Source organism: Ictalurus furcatus, chromosome 3 (assembly GCF_023375685.1).
Source record: "Ictalurus furcatus strain D&B chromosome 3, Billie_1.0, whole genome shotgun sequence".
In the NCBI taxonomy this organism is placed as follows: domain Eukaryota; kingdom Metazoa; phylum Chordata; class Actinopteri; order Siluriformes; family Ictaluridae; genus Ictalurus; species Ictalurus furcatus.
Window position 1 is genome coordinate 36,289,259 of NC_071257.1, and position 7,500 is coordinate 36,296,758.

General features: G+C 41.8%; 1 protein-coding gene across 9 annotated transcripts in view; it reads right to left on the bottom strand.

Annotated features, from left to right (window-relative positions):
• The window catches only part of bnc2 (basonuclin 2), a 221,455-nt gene that overhangs the window by 61,731 nt on the left and 152,224 nt on the right, over nt 1-7,500 (bottom strand). Inside the window, exons 1-2 of one of the 9 annotated variants that reach the window (XM_053622202.1) lie at nt 5,138-5,543; nt 4,620-4,915 (exon numbers count right to left, since the gene is read on the bottom strand). The exons of 4 other annotated variants lie outside the window; for them this stretch is intronic. The gene's annotated coding sequence lies outside the window, so the exon portion shown is untranslated. Of the gene's footprint in view, nt 1-413; nt 504-3,803; nt 4,447-4,619; nt 4,916-5,113; nt 5,544-7,500 lie in introns of those variants that run through there. 4 more of the 9 variants (XM_053622199.1, XM_053622200.1, XM_053622201.1 and 1 more) reach the window with 4 other exon arrangements.

Genomic DNA, 7,500 nt, shown 5'->3' on the forward strand with positions numbered 1-7,500 from the left:
AATCTGGCCTCGTCCCATTTCTGCGGTTTTGGTGAAAACGACTGGCTTGTGTTTGTAACACACTCGCAGATCGGAGGCCTGATTGCAGCTGTTTCTGCAGGCCACAGTGCGGCGGATAATCAAGGCCACTCTACTGTACACACACACACACACACACACACACAGAGGGAAATATACAGAACACACAGTTCTGCCACTTCTTACTCCTTGCGTGTGCCGGCTGTGTTATTGGGACGCAGCCGAATCACACTGTTTACAACATTTACACACTATTTCATTTACATTTTTAAAAATGTGTATACAATTAAATGTGTATTTGTAAGCTGTGTGTGTGTGTGTGTGTGAGAGAGAGAGAGAGAGAGAGAGAGAGAGGGAGAGAGAGAGAGAGATGGCGGTTTGCTGTGTTTATTTACTGTCTGTCACGATGCTATTAAAGCTGTTTGTTTATCTCGACCCTTCCTCCCTCTTCTCACTCGTCTGCCTAAACGCAGTGTTCGGACGCTCTTGTGGTCAAGAAAGAAAACAAAAAACAATCACTATCTGTCGTTACGCAAACACACACACACACACACACACACACACACAAAGTCATTTCCATGGACTGACGTGTTAGTTAACATGGCCGTAATGAAGAGATTAGATTTACACACAACCTTCACAAGCTTTAAAGAAAAATCCCTTTTTTTCGTACATATTCATATTTTAAAAATGTCCCTCTGTTTTATTTAATGAAACTGTTTTTAAATTCTGTTCTAATGTTTGTTTGTTTGTTTGTTTGTTTGTTTGTTTAAGTAAGAAGCAACAGTTTGGGGAACTGAATGTTCTAAATAAAGGAGCTGACAAACTACAAAATAATATAACATTAAAGAAATGTCGTTCTTACACAAAATACACTTTGAAATTTTAAACTGAAATAGAAATAAAGATGTACACTTTAATAAAAAAATAAGAAATAAAAATAAAAATGTAAAAGTTGTTTTACAAACTAAAAACTAGTCATTTTACTGAGCGCTGAGAGCAGAACACAAACAATTATACAGCTGAACCTCTAAATAAACCAGCTGATGACTTTCAGATCCATCTCCTGCTTTTCATTCATCCTTAAACAGAGAGACAGACAGTGCTGAGAGAGAGTGAGACAGATAGAGTGAGACAGTGCTGAGCGAGAGAGTGAGACAGATAGAGTGAGACTGTGTTGAGCGAAAGTGAGACAGACAGAGTGAGACAGAACTGAGAGAGAGTGAGACAGAGAGAATGAGACAGTGCTGAGAGAGAGACAGAGAGAGTGAGACAGTGCTGAGAGAGAGTGAGACAGATAGAGTGAGCGTGTTGAGAGACACAGAAACAGAGAGTGAGAAAAAGAGAGTGAGACCGTGCTGAGAGAAGGAGTGAGACAATGTTGAGAGAGAGTGAAAGAGATAGAGTGAGGCAGTGTTGACTGAGACAGAGAGTGAGACAGAGAGAGTGAGGCATTGTTGAGTGAGACAGAGTGTGAGACAGAGAGAGTGAGCCTGAGAGTGAGACAGAGAGAGTGAGACAGTGTCGAGAGAGAATGAAACAGATAGAGTGAGGCAGTGTTGAGTGAGACAGAGAGAGTGAGACAGAGAGAGTGACACAGAGAGTGACACAGAGAGAGTGAGACAGTGTTGAGTGAGACACAGAGAGTGAGACAGTGTTGAGATGAGAATGTTTCTACAGCAGACTCTCTGAGAGACAGATAAATATTTAAAACAGAGAAATATAATTTAACCCGAGGCTAACACACACACACACACACACACAGGAGCGTGGTGTCCCGTCCTCGGCCCTGTGAGACGTTCCCTCACCCTGCAGGAGAAATGTGTGTGCAATGTGTTGAGGAAAGAATGAGAGAAGACAGGCTCGGTAAAAAAGACGGAGATGAGGCGAGCCTTCACGGCGGCCATATTGGAAACAGGTGACAAATAAAAGCACTATGAAGGCAGTCTTTGTCCTCCACCACTCCCGTCTGTCCTCCCAGAACACTACCATACGCTAACACACAGCGGCTACGCTAACACACAGCGGCTACGCTAACGTCACAAATCACAAACAAACCATTTAGCAGAGGCTGGAGTCCTGATTAGCGGTAGCGCTAGCGGTTAGCGTGATGATGATAATGGCCTTATTTATATACCACATTTTATACGTTAAGAATGCAGCCTGTGTGTGTGTGTGTGTGTGTGTGTGTGTGCCTGTGTGAGTGTGTGCGTGTGTGTGAGAGTGTGTGCGTGTGTGTCAGGTCCTTCGGACACACACAGATCAGCAGCTAGCGCTACTCTAATGGGAACCAAATGGGCCATGAGTCTCCGGTGAATAATGCTGAACGATGGAACCATGTGTTCTTATAGAGACCCCTGGGGTCCACCTGTCTGTCTCTATATCTGTCTCACTCTCTATCTGTATGTCTCTTTATATATCTGTCTATCTCTCTCCTGTCTGTTTCTCTTATCTGTCCCTCTGTATATATACATATATATATATATCTTTCTCTCTGTATATCTGTCTCTCTTCCCTTCTGTCTCTCCCCCTCTATCTGTCTCTCCCAATCTATCTGTCTCTCTCTCCCTGTATCTGTCTCTCTTTCTCTACATGAATTTTCCCTCTATTTGTCTTGCTCTCTCCTTGTCTCTTCCTATCTTTCTATCTATCTGTCTCTCCTGCTCTATCTCCCTCCCTCTATCTGTCTCTCTCTCCCTCCCTCTATCTGTCTCTCCTTCTCTATATGTATTTTCCCTCTGTTTCTGTCTCTCTCCCTCTACCTATTGTTCTCCCTTTCTGTGTCTCTCTCCCTATATCTGTCTGTCTCTCTATTTTTCGAACTTTTTGAAGTTTTTGAAATTGTACATCACATTTCGGAAACGAAATTCAGTCAAATAAAATGAAATATTAATTCAATATTTTAATTATGGATGCTGCTGAATGTTTTTTTAGTGGTGTAACCCATTTCAAATGCAGCTGATCAGATCTTATTTAAAATGTTATACAGCTGTAATTTCAGCCAATCAGCAGTCACCAAATCACCTGCTTTCATTTTCACATTTCTGGACTTTACTGTTTTTAAAAGATAAGGAAAAAGAAGAAGAGAAAGAGTTTCCTCTCGCTCTGGTTCTAACCCAGTCTAACCGATTCTAATCCGGCCTAACCCAATCTAACCCGGTCTAACCCAATCTAACCCAGTCTAACCCGGTCTAACTCAATCTAACCCAATCTAACCCATTCTAACCTGGCCTAACCCGGTTCTAACCCGGTCTAAACCAGAGTTTCTGTTGCTCTAAGTGAGAAAATGAAGTATGTTTATTTTGTCAGATGACACAGAAAAGCTGGTGATTAGACACAGTCAGTGCTCACTACCATACTGCTCAACTGTCTCTCTCTCCCCCTCTCCCTGTCTCTCCCCCTCTCTCTCTCCCTGTCTCTCTCTCTCTCTCTCTCCCTCTCCCTGCCTCTCTCTGTCTCTCTCTCTCTCTCCCTGTCTCTCTCTCTCTCTCTCTCTCCCTCTCCCTGCCTCTCTCTGTCTCTCTCTCTCTCTCTCCCTCTCTCTCTCTCTCTCTGTCTCTCCCTCCCTCCCTCTCCCTGTCTCTCTCTGTCTCTCTCTCTCTCCCTGTCTCTCTCTCTCTCTCCCTGTCTCTCTCTGTCTCTCTCTCCCCCTGTCTCTCTCTCTCTCTCTCTCTCTCTCTCTCTCTCTCTCTCACTGTGGTGTCATGTACTGTTACACAGAGCATCTGGCAGTCTGTGTTCCTTAAAGGAGAAGTTCAGCCAAAAATAAAAAAATATGTCTTTACTGCAGTTGTAGTTGTGTTGGTTCTCCAAACGCCATCGTTCCACACAGGCCCTTGAGAACCTTGTCCACATTATAGTTCAGATCCACCTCGTCTCTCTAAGCAACGTTTAGCTCCTGCATTGACGCCTCTTAGCTGTGAGTGCTGCAACACTAGCTAGATTTAGAGTATAGTTACTGAATAGTGGATCATGTGACCTATTTCAGCCAATAGAGAAACACCAATGACAACATCGTGCACCACACAGAATTGTGGCAAATTCCTACGAGTTTGAACGACGACTGTTGCCAGGCAATACGGATGCTAAATAAACCGTTCGTCATGACAAATGTGTACGACTGACAAACCACTGTTGCTAGGCAACTGGGGGAACCTTACATTGTGAAAAATTCATACAAGTTTGCACAGTGATTGTTGCTAGGAAAAATAAACCGTAAGTTATGATAAATTCAAACAACTTTGAACAAACTGATTTTTAGTCCGTGACATAGCGAACCATAAATAAATGCCATAAAGGGAAATGTAAACAACCCACTGTTGCTACCAACCCTTACGTCATGACGAGTTCGTACGACAAAGTTTGAACTGACTGTTGCTAGGTTACTGGGGAAGATGGACACTAAGTAAACCTTATGTTGTGACAAATTCGTATGAGTTTGAACAAAATTTGTTGCTAGGCAACCGGACAGTAGGAATGAATTTTACAAACGTGTTTTAAAACTGGGAGAATGTGAGGATAATGTGTGTAAATATTGATTTAGATTTTGCAGTGATATTTAATCAGCATACAATTCATTTTATTTTCATTACGGTTATTACGTTGTTGCTTTAAGCGTTCCTCGTGACCCTCCAGTCATTACTGCGGAATTAAATAACGGAGTGTAACAGGACATCGGGAGTCTCTCGTTGTCCAGTTGTGCTTAAACGTTGACCTTCCTCACACACACACCCCCCTTTACACACACACACGCATTAGACGTGGCTCTCGGCGTGTGTTTCGCGACCTGGCGTTGTCCATAGAGGCCTGTCCACCATCTGCTGGAGGAATTCGCCGCTCCAGACAAAAGGATTGGCAGAAAACTCGCTTTGTCTGAAACCTCGCTGCTATAAAACACCTGGACGAAATCAGCAGGTGACGAGAGAGAGAGAGAGAGAGAGAGAGAGAGAGAGAGAGATGAGAGAGAGAGAATGAGAGAGAGAGAGAATGAGAGAGAGAGAGAGAGAGAGAGAATGAGAGAGAGAGAGAATGAGAGAGAGAGAGAGATCTACAGCACTTTGATTTGTCCTTAACCTCCCTTCATCCCCTGACTCACCTGTGTACACGCAGGAACTCGTACCTGATCTGGACGTTAAAATCGACGTTGCTTGGTTTGTCCTTGTTACACATGATGTTAAATTAAAACATCACTCTCACCATGAACCTAAACATCGTCTTCACGTCCAGAGAGTAACGTGACATGAAATTTAACATTTTAACCACATCCACCACTCCTGCTGCTATCAACACCTTTAAAGCAACAGCGCCATGCCGAGAGTTCTCTGAACACGCCTTCAAATCTCAGGACGTGACGATTTCAAAATTACTGTTCAATCGTTAAAAACAGCATGGTTGCTAGGCAACTGAGGAATACAGGCACTAATCAAAGGATTTGTACGTTTTTCAACAAACAAACGATGATTTTAAAGATTTATTTTTTACGTATTTTGAAAGTATGTTTAAATAAAACTCATTGCACGAGTACTGTTGCTAGGCAACTGGAGAATATCGACAGTGAGCAAACCTTACATCGCAACAAATTCGGACGAGTTTGAAAAAAGAATCAAAGTTGTTAGGTGACTAGTGAATATGGATAGAAATTTATACGCATGACCAAACCAAAGCGATGCGACTGGGATTTATCTGTTTCCCAACAAACAGAGAAAAGTTTGCAGACGCTAATTCCACCCCTAACCTTAAAGCTTTTAACATTAAATACAAATAAACATGACATGACAAATTTGTACGAATTTGAACGAACCACCGTTGCTAGGCAACTGGGAAATACGGACACTGACATTACATCATGCCAATTGTGTAAGTATGACTTTGTACACTTTTGAACAAATGAAAATATTAGATTAGACAAGTGACAGATGGTGACTCCGCCCCTAACTTTAACGTAACATAGTGATAGGAATGCGTTATGCATTAGCACTGCGTGAAACTGACGGTAAGGACACAGCGACAGTAGAAACGAGACAGGATTGTCATGATCATCAGTGTTTACCTCAGACGTATGGTACATTATGATTTTTTTTTTTAAACACGGTAGATGTGAAATTTGGCCGTAATGAGCATGAAAGTAGCGAAGAGGGTTTCCCGAACTAGACTGAAATCCACATCAGTGTTGGTAAACAAAGCAAACATACGATAAGTGTGTGAGGAATCTTCTGATAAACACAACGGCACGCAGCTGTGGATGAATGCAGCATAACTCGAGCACACAGAACCAGAGGAATAATTCTCAGTGAGGTTTCGAGAGGCTCGTTTTGACCCGAGTGGAACAGAAGGCTTCATTCTCCGAGCTGTCACAGGACTCGGTTTGATCTCCGTCAGAAGGAGCTTTGAGGAAAGAACCGCAGGGTCTCAGCGGTCCAGGAAACAAAATGCTGCTCACGTCCTGCATCTCGTCAGTGTCCGGCTCTGAAACCCCTGCAGTCTCTCTCTCTCTCTGTCTGTCTGTCTGTCTCTCTCTGTCTTTCTGTCGCTCTCTCTGTCTGTCTCTCGCTCTCTCTGTCTGTCTGTCTGTCTCTCTCTCTGTCTCTCTCTCTGTGTCTCTCTCTGTCTGTCTGTCTCTCTCTCTGTCTGTCTGTCTCTCTCTCTGTCTCTCTCTCTGTGTCTCTGTCTGTCTGTCTCTCTCTCTGTCTGTCTGTCTGTCTGTCTCTGACACGCAGCACTGGACATATGTGCCCCTACGTGTCGGACATGTTTAACACGCTAGCACCGTGCCGTAGAACTAACGCTAATTAGCCCTTATGTTCTGTTCGGGTCAGAAATTAAAAAAAGATCAGTTTCACATTTTTTTTCCAACATAGACCTTAACGCTCTCGGCTCAGTTTCTCTAATTAGCATGAACAATCTTTTTTTTCTTCTTCTTCTTCTTTAAATAAAATACTCAGGATGTCTGCAGGGATCCTGGAGTTTAATTTAATGCTCTTTAACACTTTTCAACGTCACTTCAAACGTAGCTGAAGACCACATTTGCATCTGTTAACGTTTAATCCGAGGCTACGCTGCGAAAACGATCTTTTCAAGTAAAAACGCTGCAAATACACACACATTTATCTCATATATTATTATTATTATTATTATTATTATTATTATTATTATTAATATTATATATATTTATATATATATTTATTTATTTATTTAAAGTATAAATAATAAAACAAAAATGATATTTAATCTTCCAGGTTAAAAAGAAAACCCTAAACACACACACACACACACACACATTATCCTCCACTCTGTTCCTGTAGGTAATGTTTATATCATTTAAAATAATGTATAAAAAAGAAAAATAATAAAGGGATGGAATAATTAGTGTGAGTTCTGATCCCGAAGACGGAGACGGAAAAATACTGAAAATCTTTCCAGCTTTCTTTAATTTTTCAAACATATTTTAATAATATAAATATTATTTAAAATAAATAAATAAAT